Consider the following 16,465-nt stretch of genomic DNA (forward strand, 5'->3'; position numbering starts at 1 on the left):
TGACACCACAATGGCCCTACTTTGCATAATGATGCTGACATCTCTGGGGATACTGACACTGGATCAGGCCTGGAGGCCCCTTAGCCTACAACCAACTGCTTGAAGCTACAACCTGCCTCAGTCCTGTAGATGTTCAGGGATCAGCTGAAAGACAGCCCTACACTACCCAAGACAGCCCACAACCCAGGGTTACAAGCTACTCTTCTGTCTTCCTCACCAGACAGACTTAAGCAAAAAAGGCAGCTACTCCCCCTCAAGGAGCATGCTGGCATACTGCCACTGGAAGACCTCCAAACTGCAGAACTAAGGTTTTCACTGATTTCCCCTCAGCTACCCAGACACAGTGGCCCAGGAGCATCTACAAAGATTCTTTATACACCCATACGCAACTGACAAGTGAGTGGCAGCATGGCGAAATGTGAATCCCATGGGATTCCCTCCACCCTAATTAAAGGCCTGAGTAAACCAGTGACACAGCTGATCTGTATCTGCAAGATGATGCTACAGCATAATCACTGTTTCACAGAATGACAAACTGGTGGTTGAGATTGGAAGGGACCTCTGGAGGTCAGCTGGTCCAACCCCCTGCTCAACCAGGGCCACCTACAGCCAGCTGCCCAGGACCATGTCCAGACAGCTTTGGAGTATCTCCAAGGAGGGAGACTCCACAGCCTCCCTGGGCAACCTGTGCCAGCGCTCAGACACCCTCACAGTGAAAAGCGTTTCCTTGTGCTCAGAGCGAACCTCTCAGTGTCTCAGTTTGTGCCCACTGCCTCTCGTCCTGTCAGCGGGCACCACTGAAAAGAGCCTGGCTCTGCCCTCTTTGCACCCTCCCTTCAGGTATTTATATAAATTGACGAGATCCCTCCCCAAGCCCGCTCTTCTCCAGACTTAATAGTCCCAGCTCCCTTGGTGTTTCCTCGTAGGAGAGATGTTCAGGTACCTTCATCACCTTAGGCACCTTTTGCTGGACCCTCTCCGAAAGCTCCATGCCTCCCTCTCCTGTACTGGGAAGCCTAACCTCAAACTCACTGCCCATCAGGCAGAATGAGAAGACATCTAAGTGCTCTACTAGACAAAGAAACTTTTCTTCCAGGGCATACAAGAACTCAGGCTGCATCTCTGTCAGTGCAGAGTCAAGTCCTGACCATGCTTCAGCTGTGTTAGTGCATGTCTGAAAATTATGCAAAAACCTGCTGGTCTCCACAGTTACATAAGACAACGCAGTAGTCCCACAGGCCTCAAATCCTCATCTTGGCAAGAAAGTCTGTCTGTGAAAGTTTGAAAGCTAGATGATGGTAAGTGGCAGAAGGTATCATGTAAGCATCCCAGACTCTTCCAACTGCAGTTAAGTCCTGGATCATCCACTTCCTCCTTGATAACAAGGAGCACTCAGCTTCTAAGCATAGACCCGGTCCCTCTGCAGAAGATGCAGAACTCCTTACAGCAGGCTTCTAAAGCCAGTGTTTCTCAAGGTGTAACCTGAAGCTGTTTTCATATTTCACAAAAGTGCTAAGCAGCTGCTGCCAGCATTCACCAAGCATTGACCCTTACACAAAAGCACCGGCATATAGTCATACAGTGCTTATAAGGTGGATGAGCCATGACCACTGTGCATGCAGTACACAGGAGAAGCCTGCAGGTACCCTGAGGCGTAAGCACAGGCAGCTGGGACAGCTATTCCATCAGAAGGCACTCTATTAGGATGCAAGCAAGTCTCTGCAAATAGATCAAGGGGCTTGCTCAACTTTATTTAACAGAAATAAAGACAACAAAATTGTACATGTGCCTAAAGTACACTCCATGAAACAAATCATAAATACCTAAACACCCCAGACTTACTATCCTGACACCCAGTTTGAACACTCTTGTTCCATACCAGAAAAAAACAGACCAACCTAGAGGTGAACTCCTGGACAGGTAAAGAATACACGACAGAGTTTTGTTCTGGGGACTAGTCACTGGATTTCTGTGGAAGATGGAGTTGCAGAGTTTGGACAGTCTTCCTTGTTAGAAAAGGAGGAAAAACATTCAGAGACATCAGAGACATTGTTGCACTACTGAAAGTGAAAAATGGCAGGGGGCGGGGGGAAGTGCACTTAACAGAAAAATCAAGATGAGATTAAAGTTAAATGAATAATCAAATTAAATGGAGAAATAAACTGTTTGTAGAAACGTTCTAGACACCTGGGTGATAAACCCAAAGAACTGCTAATATACAGATGTAGATTTGAAGAGGGAGGTATAACCAAAGCAAAGATTTATACAAGTTTAGTGATTAGCTTTTTTTATACTTCAGAATTGGCTTGCGGTCAGTGATCATGAATATTTTTGGTTTAAATTCTAATAGAGAAAAATTGACACAAAAGCTGGTGCTGTGGCAGATGACTAAGTCATAGCTAATGTGCACACAACCGAGTGGGGCTCCTTAAATATTTTTATGAAAAGGGAAGGAGGTATAATGTCCCAGGGCCATGTAACTGATGCTGACCATCTCAAGGAGATTAGCTCTGTATTTCTGCAAGTCTACAAATTGTTATTTCTAAACCAGAAAAGCACCACACAGAAACACTTCTTAATAAAAAGAACACGTGGCAAAACTACAGTCAAAAGTAACTGCAGGAGCATGTGATTACAACTCTATAGCATTTGCAATGAGTGAACAAAAGAAGTCTTAACACCGGCAGTAGAAGTACATTATAGGTACATTGTTTCATGAGAGCTGACAGAATTACAAGTGTAAATAACTGGATTTAGATTTAAAACAGGACAACTGGAAGTCATTTCAGAACACTGTACGAAATAGCCTAGAGAGCCTCAATTTTACAAAACAGAAATATGAAAAATAATAAAAGCAGCCTGGATAGGAGGGGAGGTAAAATGAGATAATTGGAACAGGTAAGCCAAAAATTTGGGAAATTTCACAAATTGTTAATAGAAAGGGTCAAATGACGAATTCTAGGGCTCCACATGAGACCTTTCCCCCTCCTCCCCGCATCGCAAAACATTTAAAACCACTTGGTCCCTCTCTAAACTGCTGCTGCAGAACACTTAGTATTTATTAACATAGAAGAAACATACATAATTTGCACACATTTCTGTTTTGTTTTTAGGGAAACACAGACTATATTTGCAATGACAACGAAAGAGTTTCCACTATAGCACTCACTTAAGATAAATGTTACAGAGGATTTACTAATGTTTACTAAAGAACATTGTCACTCAGCAGGTCCAGACACCCCTTAAAGACTTTTAAAAGGACTGGCTAGGAAGTCATCCTGCCTTGCAACTCTTGAAATACCACACAAAAAACCCCAAAGGATAGGAAAAGGGTGAGGGAAAGAGAATGCATACCAAGAGCTATGCAGTTACAACATTTCAGTTGGTTTGCTGTACAAAGTCAATGGTTTTGAGGAACTAGGCATCTGCTAAGCAACTGATCATACAACACACCAACAGAGTACACATTAAATGACAGTTTAAACAGTAAGTATTAAATTACATAGGTGGAAGTCCTCAACAGACACTGTCTTCCAAGCACAATCCCAGTGATACTAAGATTGGGGTAAGAAACTTAAATATCTTCAGCCACGAGATAGAATAAAAACGTAAAATTATTACTGAGAGTACTTGTGGGTGACAAAAGCTGTGGACTGCTAAGTTATGAAGAGGAGATGATGCTGAAAAGTAATTAGAATAACTTGTAAAACAGAAAGAGGCAAAGGCTGTGCATCTGAATACTGTTATATGTAAGCCGGTCAAACAACGAATGAACCCACCCTGAAAAGGAATTATTTACAATAGTATTTGAGTTACAGCACATAGTCATCTAAACATGAATAGTTTTATGTCATGGCTCAGAACGCTGTTGCCTTGAACACACCTGTCCTGGTTTAACCCCAGCCAGCAACTAAGCACCACATAGCTGCTCACCCACTCCCCTCCTCAACTGGACAGGGGGAAAACATAACAAAAGGCCTGTGGGTCAAGATAAGGACAGAGAGCGATCACTCAACCTAATACCATCACAGGCAAACCAGACTCGACTTGGAGAAAATTAACTTAATTTATTACCAATCAAACCAGAGTAAGGTAATGAGAAATAAAACCAAATCTTAAAAAACCTTCCCCTCACCCCTCCTCTCTTCCCAGGCACAGCTTCACTCCTGAATTCTCTACCTAACCCCATCAGCAGTACAGGGGGACAGGGAATTGGGGTTGCAGTCAGTTCATCACACGTTATCTCTGTCGCTCCTTCCTCTTCAGGGGCAGGACTCATCACACTCTTCCCCTGCTCCAGCGTGGGGTCCCTCCCACAGGAGACAGTCCTCCAAGAACCTCTCCAACGTGGGTCCTTCCCATGGGCTGCAGTTCTTCACAAACTGCTCCAGCATGGGTCCCTTCCATGGGGTGCAGTCCTTCAGACACAGACTGCTCCAGTGTGGGTCCCCCACGGGGTCACAACCTACTCCAGTGTGGGCTCCTCTCTCCACAGTTCCACATGTCCTGCCAGCAGCCTGCTCCAGTGTGGGCTTCCCATGGGGTTACAGCCCCCTTCAGCCATCCACCTGCTCCGGCATGGGGTCCTCCAAGGGCTGCAGGTGGATATCTGCTCCACCATGGACCAACATGGGCCTGAGGGGGACAGCCTGCCTCACCATGGTCTTCCCCACAGGCTGCAGGGGAATCTCTGCTCCCGCGCCTGGAGCACCTCCTCCCCTCCTTCTTCACTGACTTTGGTGTCTGCAGGGCTGTCTCTCTTGCATGTTCTCAATCCTCTCCCCAGCTGCAGTTTCTGTGCCGTGGCAACTTTTTTCCCGTTATCCCAGAGGTGCTACCACTGTCACTGATGGGCTCGGTCTTGCAGAAGCTTCTGGCATCTTCTCACAGAAGCCACCCCTGCAACCCCCCTGCTACCAAAACCTTGCCACAAAAACCCAATACAACACCTCAACAGAGGTACCCCAACTAGTAGATGAGAAATTTTACTCCCGTACCTGTAATTAAAATTATATACACATCAGTGTTCAATTCTCATTGTTTATATTTCAGTAATGATGTTGAAGAGGTAGAAAGGAGTTCAAAGACAGCTACACAAATGATTAAAGGATTAGAAAATCCACCCTACAGTTACAGAGTTAGGACTGAACTATGAACCATCCAGACTGAGTTACAAACATGGAATATTGTAATATTTTATTTTTGTCCTTGAAGTTGTTAATAAAGGTAATGTTCAAGAAGATTAATTAAACCATGAGTAGTGTAGTTATTTTATTTCTTCATCTAGTGTCAGAAAATAAATACCACAATAAACAAACACGTTATCAGACAGGTTGCTGGCATTTTGTGGAACAGCCATGTATTTTGGTTCAAAAAACACCCCACCACAAAAAAAACACACAAGCAAGCCTGAGAGCTAGGTAGCACAGTGATATATACAACTGATGTCACTATACTCAAACTACTAGAGTGGTAGGTTGAAATACTGTTTTAAAGAAAACAGATATACTAAATCAACAAATAAACATTTGTCCTGCTTATGGCTCTGTTCTGACCAGTTCACCTGGAGTTTTGGCTGTGTGCACATAAAAAAAACCTTGCAAAGAAATGGGAAGGTATTAGAGAATTGCATGTCACTATGCAGAGGTAACTTGGTATCACATAAACAAGACATATAAAACACATAGGCATGGAAGGTGGTGGTTTCTCCAGCTATACATTATTCCAGAAAATATTGTCACTCCTTGGAGATACAAACAACTAAAATATAAAGCAAAGGCATTAAAAAGTACTATCACTGTGGGTTTTTTCCTCTTTTTTAAGCTATTCCAACTTAAGAATGTGCCCTAAAGGCTTGACGAGTCATATATAAGGTAACTTTGCATAATTACCAAGAAAAACCCACCTTATTTTGCATTTTTAAAGACCAAAAGCCATATATCTCCTCCTGCTTTACTGTAAACCAAAAAAGTCTGTAAATCAAAAGATTCAGCCAAAGTATTTTCTGAGAATAACCAAATGAAAACTGCACTAATAAAACTAACATGGTTGTAAATATAAAAAAAAAACCCAAACCAAAAACAAAACAAAAAACCCCAAAACAACAGGCACAAGAATGCCATTACCCAGAGAATGCTTGTGTCAGAAAGTTCTCCAAGGAAAACAATTTAAAGGCATACATGCTAACTTCACTGCTCAATGTCAGAGGTTTGCATTTGTCATTGGGAGTACAGCCACAATTAAGTTATTAGCAAATTCTGTTCATGTTGTTTATCTGGTTTTGGTTCAAAGGCTAAAATCTTTAGAGATTATCATAAGTCTAGTTCTTAAACCTAACCAGAGTAAGTAATTAATAGTAGCATATTACTCTGTTGTACAGCCAAACACAGAACAAACCCACAGTGAATCAGAATTCATTATTATCATGTCTTGCAGATAAGACACAAGAATGAATGGAATTAAGTAAATAAACCCCAAGAGAACAAAAATTAGTCTGGACAAAGAATGTTTCTAGATTCCTATGATCACAGATGGTATTAAAAGCCAAGCTTAAATGATTACAAGCCAAAAGTAAAATATTACTGATGCTAAAATCAGAATTAGATCAAACATGCTATTAGTCAATTTACTTAAATTCCCCTGAATGAATCTCTTGGGGTTTTTTCGTAGAAAATACTCGATTTTACATTTTGATGAAAGCAAATTTACACCTAAATTGTCCATTTTGCCCTTCTATGAAATCAGTTGCTAAACCAGAAGAAACAGTCATCTAAGCAAAATCCATCTTCTCATGGATCAGAGTAAATGTTTATTATCTCCTTCAGTTTATTTACCATTTCAATGCTCAGATAAAGATAGACCATGAGGAAACTGAACACAGTACAGAAAATCTCATGCTATTTCTTCTCAACATTCTCTTCTCACCAAGAAAAACAAAAGTATGTTTAGGTGCATTTTCAGAGGGAAAAAAAAAAAGCATTGTTCCTTTCAGCAATCAGGTTGGGAAGAGGTATAATATCTTTAATTCGAGGAAATTACTTATTACCAAAGCACTGTAATCATAGAATCTCAGAATAATTTGGGTTGGAAGGGACCTTCAAAGATCATCTAGTCCAACCCCTCTGCCACAGGCAGGGACATCTTTCACAAGACCAGGTTGCTCAAAGCCCTGTCCAACCTGACCTTAAACACTGCCAGGGATGGGGCACCCACAGCTTCTCTGGGCAACTTGTTCCAGTGCCTCACCACCCTCACTGTAAAAAGTTTCTTCCCTGTGTCCAGTCTAAATCTACCCCCTTTCAGTTTAAAACCACTGCCCCTTGTTCTATCACTACAGACCCCGGTAAGAAGTCCCTCTCCACCTTTCTTATACACCCTTTGTATATTAAAAGGCTGCAACAAGGTCTCCCTGGAGCCTTCTCTTCTCCAGGCTGAACAACCCCAACTCTCTCAACCTTTCCTCGTAGGACAGGTGTTCCAGCCCTCTGAACACCTTTGTGCCCCTCCTCTCAACCCGCTCAACAGGTCCATGTGTTTCTTGTACTGGGGACCCCAGAGCTGAACACACACAGTACTCCAGGTGGGGTCTCACTAAAGTGGAGTAGATGGGGAGAATCACCTCCCTCAACCTGCTGGCCATGCCTCTTTTGATGCAGCCCAGGATGCGGTTGGCTTTGTGGGCTGTGAGTGCACACTGTTGGCTCATGACCAATTCTTCATTCACCAGTATCCCCAAGTCCTTCTCCACAGGGCTGCTTTAAATACCTTCATCCCCCAGTCTGTACTGATGTTGGAGATTGCCCTGACCCAGGGGCAATGCACCCAGGACCTTTCGCTTGGCCTTGTTGGACTTCACGAAGTTTGTGCAGGCCCACCTCTCTAGGCTGTCAAGGTCCCTCTGGATGGCATCCCTTCCCTCCAGTGTACCAATTGCACCACTCAGCTTGGTGTCATGTGGAAATCTGCTGAGGGTGCAACTCAGTCCCACTGTCTTTGTCATAATGAAGACACTAAACCATACGATCCCTTTAGGGACACCACTCATTACTGTTTCCACTTGGACACTGAGCCATTGGCCATAACTCTTTGGATGCAGCCATCACGCCAATTCCTTATCCATCTAACAGTCCGTCCATCAAACCCATCTCTCTCCAATTTAGCAGTAAGAATGTTGTGGGGGACCATACCAAAGGCCTTACAGAAACCTAGATAGATGATATAGCTCTTCCTTTGTCCACTGATGCAGTTACTCCATCACAGAAGGCCACTAGACTAGTCAGGCACAATTTGCCCTTTGTGAAGCTATGTTCACTGTGTCTAATCACCTCCCTGTCTTCTGTATGTTTCAAACTATCCTCCAAGAGGATCTGGTCCACAATCTTAAGGCTAAGGCTATGTTATAGCCCAAGTTCTGGTGTTGCCAAAGATGTTTCCCCATCTTGGCAGATTAAAAACAGTTTCACATATCAGAAGTGTTTCTCGTGAGTGGTTTACACTAAATCCTTTTGGCATGACATGCAACACCTTGCCCCTCCCCCCCCCTTCACTTAAAAGAAGACTTGATGGATTAGGGGAATGGTAATGAGATAAAGGGACTTTGATCTCTAAATCTCTCTTTTAATAATGGGCCAAGTCAGCAGTGTTCAAAAGTCAGTCAGACAGCTGCTTGGTGGCCTGTGCTCTGAGATAAGCTACCAACCTCATCAATTGTTAATGATGACCAGGTGCATACATCATAACCACCCCTAATAAAAACTGGCAGCCTCAGGACAGGAGAGATTTAATTGACACAAAGATTGTCACCCTTTTTGAAAAGTTTCCATCAACACACAAACAAGAAAGGAAAAGGAGCAAAAGAGAATTAAACCACAGCTATTCAAATATATGTGTAAGACCATGTGTTTTATTCTTTGGGCTTTTTTCCCCAGCACAACCATACAGTGTCTCAGTTTCCGGGCTATTATTTCCTTTTTACAAACAAACAAAAAAAGAAATAGAAATTAGAAGTATTCTAAGAATCTTCATTTTCTCTCCTAAAAGATCAACTGAGTTAAAGAAAATTATGCTCATAACAAAGGGGTATTTTGGGGTTGGTTGGTTTGTTTTTTTTTTAAATTGTTCCTTTTTGCAAACCACCTTTGAAAGGTTTTCACTATCAACATAAACGTTGATTCAACACCATCTAGACAACACACTCTGAACAGGCAAACATCAAATCATCCAAGTACCTGAATGCCTGTATAAGAACCTGTTGGAGACACACGAACAGTGCCTTTAGTTTTCAGCATTTAATTTCCATTGCTTTTACTGCTCTGGTCTATGAGATGAAGTGGCACATACAGGGCTTAGTAAATCCAGTATTACAGTAAAATAAATGTTCCATACTTGATCCTCAGTTTTCCAATCCTGAGCAGTTCCTAAAAGCGCAAGGAATGATGGCATCTTTGCCAACTTCTATGCATTTGAGTTCTTCTGGCCTTGTAAGTTAGCAGTTGCTGCTACAGAAACGTTCTGTTTGACTTTCTGGCTGACTCCATTCACCCAGAAACATGGGCTGGAATAGCTTTCCGCATACTTTTCCAACATTCTCCAACATGAGCAAGATAATTAACATTAACATTGAAGACTTAAAGAGTTAAAAACTCTCCTGTGATGGGTTTATAGAACAAGTAGAGAAAAGCAACTTTCTTCAACTTACAGAAATGTTCTCACTCAGTACAAGGATTCTTGCCAATTATCTAGTTTCTTTTGAGTTTGCAGCTGGTAAAGCAATGAACTAGCCAAGGAACAAGAAGCAATATGCTAGCAGCCAGTGAGCACATAGCTCAAGTACAGTGACAGACATAATAACAAGACTAGGCAGTAATGTATATTCTGTGCCATAAGAGAAAATACTGTGAAATCTAAAATATTTTTTCCTAATGGAGAGTTTCAAAACATACCTAAGATGTTCATTACATAGTACCTCAGTTTATAAAACTATGATCAAGAAAGGGATTTCTTTTGGTTGATTTCATGGCTATATCATAACTAAAGCAGTAATTTCTAACCTCTTGATTCCTGTTTACTGAAAGAATCTCTAACAGGTTCGGTTTCCATCACATCCAGTTACACCAAATTCCGACAGAATAGTAAATCTGAGCTCTTACCTTGGATTTAACTCGAAGGTGGCTAACCCCATCTGGAAACAACCCCTTCTGATCCATGTTTGCTGATACCTATTAAGATTAGAGCTGTATTCTCAGTTAACTTCAAAAAAGTTAAGGACCTAACTGCATTATCTCTTCAGAGAATAATTTGGGGGGGGGGGGGGAACCAAACCCCTATTTTAAATGTTGACTACCCTTTCCACAATTTCCCTTGAGGAAAACCAAATCCTCCTTCAACTGACATTTGATAGCTGGGGCTGAGTCCCAAAGCATTTTGACAAGAACCACCATGGTGGCATTCTCCTCGATAAAAAAACAAAAGGCACAGATAATCAGCAAGGACAGGACCTTCAGAAGACACTCAGCCCATCTATTTGCTCCAGGACAAAACTAGACCCAGACCCTACACAAAATTGTCTAGTGTCCTTCCTAACAGATGCTTCTTTCACACACAGAGCAGGTCAACCTAACTTGCAAACAACATAGCTCCGAGATGAAGGTGTCAATACGCAGCTCAGCTGTGCTGAGGCAACAGTGATACGCCTCCATCTTTTTTCAGTTTACTGAATCACTAGGGGCTTCCACTTTCAGAAACTTCCTGATGTTCTGTTGCTTTATTCAAGCTATGTACATGTTGCACACCACCTCCTCTTCAGACGACTATGAGCTGAACCACCACAGTGGGGCTTGCCTAAATCGCACCGTTCATATCAGTAGTTTGCTGGATGATTCTGCCTGAAGACATCAACAAAGGAGGAATCTTGTTTTATGGGGTTTACTTTTGTTTCTGGAATAGCCACACCACCTTCTCAAATGCAGAATGAAATCAACAGCAGCACTTTTCTGTTAGCAATTGCATCTGCACAGGGGTTCTGGGATAAAACTGTAGAATACAGTTAAACACTAAACATAGTGTGCAAATTAAGTAGTTTGATTATTCCATGCCATTTGTCCTTTGAAAACCCACAAACCTGTAGACAATCACTATTCAGTTTAGTCTCTGTATCAACATTACTGATTGGGGGAACAATGTGATTTCAGAACATTTAAGATTTAATCTTTAATTTAGCTTGAAAAAACTTCTGTGCTGTTCCTGGAACTCTCCCAGTAACTTTCTAAACTTTTAACTTCTAAAACCGTGGTATCTCTTAAGACTTGTGCCCTCCAGTGTTAATGCATCTAACTTCCTTGCACAGAGTTAACAATACTTAAAGCCTGCTGCATGTTTCCTTCTCTGACGCTAAGAACACCGCATCTATTGCTTCCTAGTATTTCCTATGTTCCAGTTCTTCCTCGGCTTCGTACTGCTTTCCTGCTCTTTGTTCTTGCCAGTCAGAGGTTTTATAATTAAAGTAAATAAAAGGTGAATGCTGAAAAACTTCCATAATTTTATTAATAAACAGCTGTTCATACATAGTAGCATTTGAGTGCAAGAACAGACTCTTCCCAAGTCTTACACCATTCAGCAGGGCAAGAAAAAATGCTCAGTGTTTATAGCATTCTATTACTGCAACAAAGCTAATTACCATTAATCACACATCTACCTTATAACGTTATTTCACACCTTCCTGGGATTAATTTTGCAGAGATTGTCATATTATTTCAAAAGAAATGCTTTCCCCTATGAAACTGCTGCTGCCATTATACACCAACAAAAATAATTTGAAGCAGCTAAAAAAGCAGAATTATTTCTTAATTTTGCAGCATACACTCAAATGTCCATTCTAAAGAGATTCTTCTGCTCAGCATATACTTTTCCCTCCTGCACTAATTCAATATTGTCTATGTAAAATACAAATGTGGGGTCACTTGGATCTTTGACATATGAATAAACTTAAATTAGTCAGAATTCTTTGACTATTCAGGCCCTCACCTAGCTCCTATTAATTCCAGTGGGTTTGGATCACTCCTAAAGAAGTAAAACCAAAACAGCAACAAACCCTTTTAAATGGCTACAAACAAAATATCCCTTTGTGATGCACTAAAATAAACAAATATATTCTTAAATACATTCTAAATATATGTTCTTCATATGTTATCACACTGACAGCCAGATGATGATTTGTGTTTTCTTAAAAAAAACCAAAACAAAAAAACCCCCCACACCAAAAAACCAACCCCAAAAGGTATTTTTATATATGGACATATATACCTATATAAGAATACATCAAGGTGTTTTGCATCCAGAATGAAATTATATTTCCTTAGAAACAGCTTCTACTAAATATGAAATATTTACCAATCTAGTCACAACACGTACCAAGATGTACATTAACTATTTGTTCATTTTACAGTTCTAAATATGTACTGTGGTAACTACCTAAAATTATTTGAAAGTGTTGAGTGTGAGTAGGACAGACCAATACAAATACAAGTTACAGGAAAAATAAGGAAGCTTGCTTGTTTCTCTAACTGAAAAAAGAGTTATATAAGACCAGTGTACTCCACTGTTGGCTTAATGGACCCACTTCCTCTTCAACTTGCCTACAGAAAGTTTAAGTCTTTGCTAATTCACCAAGTTCTGCATGTAAATCTTTAATTTGGCTGACACAGGTATAATAAAACAAATGCATATATATCCTGCATGCTTGCTGGATATTCACCTTATGTTCAAAAGCATCTTTCCACGTACGACTGGTTGCCATTCACGCTAATTCAAATGGCTTATCTTCAACCTGTTTCCTTTGGTAACCCATACAGAAAAAAAGGACACTCACATTGTGCAACTCTCTTCACCGACACATCTGCTATCTCAAACACAAGAAACACCTAGCCCTTAAAAACCCATGTTCTGCACATGACACAATACCAGCAAGTATGCCACAAAACAGCAAATGCTGTCACACACCTCCAGTACTTTATTTGACCAAGGTTTATAGATGTGTAGGCATAGTCAGCCAGCTAACACGATACTGCCAGATTATTTTCTTAGATGGTCAAGGCATTTCCCACTGAGGAAATAGCGTCTAATATAAATATATAGAGTGTGCAGGCAGAGTATGTCCAGGATTGAAGGTTTGTGGCTACAATCTATCACACAGGCCCAAATGCTGCTTTCTGAGACCATACAAAATTTCCATGGACAACAGACAAAATGATATACATAAGAACTAGAGCACATGGCTCTTTCTACTTAACACTAAATATGTACATACATGCTTAAAATACAGGCATGAGGAATACCGTACATTTTGTTTGGCATATACCAATATAAAACATAAAAACACCTCTTTTTTTCCAATTATAAAAACAATGTAAGTGTTTTTACAGCTAACGGCAAACAATGGATGAATATTAACAACTGTAAGCTCTGGAGAACAATCATAGGGTTTTCAAAGTGTTCAGCAGTAATGAAATCCAGAAGAATTTGGAAAATACATGACATTAAAACCAAATTCAGTGGAAGACTGAATTTGTTCCAAAGTGCCTTAAAACATTACAGCTAAGCTGTGCTAGCCGAACTACTACCATGTAATATGCTTCAGTGTGTATTTCTGAATTCTGGCTTTTCAGAATTACAACAGAAAAAAATACTTTGTCCTGTTCTAATCTGTCCCCAAAATAAAGCAATTATGTACAATAAAGTACCTAAAAGTGGTATTTTAACGTTTAATCACAGAGAGTTTATTTTTAAACTAATACTAATTAAAAATAATCTTACCACGCAGTAAAAGTTTCCCATAAATTACTTAGTATTTTAAATTCTTTAATCCCATGAAAAGTAAAAAGATATCATTATTAATACACTAAGAGGGCATACCAAGCACACTGTGTGTGTCACACAGTAACAGGAGGAAATTACCCCACTTCACAAGGAAGTACTGTATCTTTCAGAAGATAAGGGGGAAAAAACCTTCTCTTCTGATCCAAAAATGTGATTTTTTTTTTCCCCTTATATTTGCTACATACGTGCATTTGTATGTCTGTCTGTCTTATTTTTAAACAAATATAAGAAAAGAATCAGGCACAGATATGCTTATTTGTGCCTTAAAACCTTCTGAGTCAGTAGTACCTTTCACTTTGTGCTGGCAACAAGTCTGGAGAACATGCACACTCAATTAATGTGGCTCAGCTTAAACTGCGCTAGTACTCTCCTTATGAGCCAAAAGATATGCCTCAGTCCCATACTGAAAAGCCTTTAAGCCTCTTAGGCTTTTAAGTCCCGCAGTGCTTTACGAAGTGGGACTGAGAAGTTGGCGCTTCTGGGGGAAAAAAAAAAAAAAAGAAAGAAAAAACCCAAACCAAACACATTTGCCTATGTTTACATAAAATAAAATTAATCAACACTAGTAATTCAAGGTTTGAGGGGGAAAGACATGTAATGGGACAGTAAAGGTCTATTCACTTTTTTTAAAGAAAGATGACTTTAACCAATTTCAGGTGGTTTTTGTGCTACCAGCCTCATTGTTTTTGCTGACTATTTTTCTATTCTGAAATGGTTTTGTCTGTCTCATAACCATGTGAATGACCCACACAAATAACACAAACTTAATAACCGAGCAACTGCCTATGCTGGGGAAGCAGTGAGAGTGACTAAAAAAAACAAAAGTGCTGTCAGATACCTAAAATAAACCCACTAATAAAAAAAAATTTCCTCACAATTTGTTTATACATTGAAACTTGAATCTCCACCCAATCTCATGACTCCAACAGTGATTGACCACTATACTGCGTTTTACAAGATGAGATCCTGAAGTGTTAATCCAAACAGCTGCACATGCACATGCACTTTCAGTCAAACATATGACAGCGGCTGACAAAGCAAAAGACCAAAAATCTGTGCAGAGTAACAACTTCTGTACTGGTTTCATTACCCCTTTTGGTCTCTAGTACATCATGCTTACACCTTCACAAGCATGTCAGAACTCTTGGTTTGCACTGATGATGATGAATGCAAAAACCTTTCATACAGGCACTCGACAGTTTTCCCCAATGCCTTCTACAGGTTGGCTTTTCCCCTCCTCTCCCTCAAGTCACCGCATACCATTTGGTCCAAAGCGATGGCACTGTTGGACCCCAATCTACCACCACCCACCCCTATGCTTCACATTACCAGTGGGAGGACCTTGCAAAGCAGTACAAGCTCTGAATTACTGATCGCAGAAGTGGATCTCCAAACTCCTCTGGGTAATACACATTGGTCTCACTCAGTGAATTTCATACATTTTTTAAAAACTTGGGAGAAGCCTCTAGCACTACTGTAAGAAAAATCAGGAAAATACAGAAACAACTTGGACCTGAGTAACAAGTCAAATATGCCAAGTACCTCTCCTGAAGCGAATGTATATCATTAAGTAAATATACTTAAACACGCATAAAATTAAACAAAGGCAAGCTATCCATCCCCTATTTTATCTTCTTTGTGAGTCTTGAAACAGTCACAATATGCACTTCCATAAACCAAGATCAGACCAAAAGGAGACAGAACGTTATTACTGGGAGAGCTGCATCTGTCCACACCACTCCCTTCCCAAACGCCAGTTAAGGATCCCAACACCTTTCTCCACACCCAGAAGACAAGCTGCAGGAAATAGCATATGCATATAAGAAGCACTAAAATGTATTCCGATTTTTCCTTTCAACTCTCCTTACCTCATGGAAAAGGCAGTTTACTGCGCCAGTGTAAATCACTACTTTCACATACATGACGGAAGACAAAAATCCACTTGGAACATCCCCGCTCATCCACACACCAGAGAGTGGTGCAGACATATTTCAAGGCCTGCTAGTCCCGGGCAGAAACCGTAAGACCACAGGAACTACACGATATAGTAGAGCACGCTGGATACGGACAGACGTGTTTTAATTCAAAAGGCTTATTTTAACACAAGCCAAATTTCTATTAGATAAACATTGCCTCTGCATACTTGCGGCTCTAAAACAACAACCTCTGTTTTAATTAAAGAGAAATGACACAATAGATTTTATTTCCTGACCAGTGGGTGGATTCTGAACATATTAAAGATCCCGTCACCCTCCTGCATACTTCAGGGTACTCCTCAGCTTTGCATCTGCATGTAGGGCTTTAGGGTTCCGTTTTCGTTCTAAAAACCGGTCTACAATCTGAGCTTAAGCCCCTTATCCCAGTTTACCTCATTAAATAAAAATCACCATAAAAAAATGCAACCAGTGAGCCAAGAGCCTTCCCGAGGCCCGCAGAACAATGCAGATACTAAACCCGCCACCATCGCGCCGCACAGCATCTCCCCCTGCGAGTCCCTTCGTTAATCCGCTTCCTTGCCATCGGTCTCCCACCCGCCCCACCGCCGACATTTGCCCCCCGCCCCGCACCCCCTCACTCACCCGCCATCCCTCCC

At 40.9% G+C, this 16,465-nt stretch overlaps 1 protein-coding gene across 1 annotated transcript in view; it reads right to left on the reverse strand.

Moving 5' to 3' along the window:
- The window catches only part of GNAQ (guanine nucleotide binding protein (G protein), q polypeptide), a 134,759-nt gene that overhangs the window by 117,980 nt on the left and 314 nt on the right, over positions 1 to 16,465 (reverse strand). The gene's annotated exons all lie outside the window — the stretch shown is intronic.

The sequence above is a fragment of the Haliaeetus leucocephalus genome, unplaced genomic scaffold (assembly GCF_000737465.1).
Source record: "Haliaeetus leucocephalus isolate CR32 unplaced genomic scaffold, Haliaeetus_leucocephalus-4.0 Scaffold251, whole genome shotgun sequence".
NCBI lineage: Eukaryota > Metazoa > Chordata > Aves > Accipitriformes > Accipitridae > Haliaeetus > Haliaeetus leucocephalus.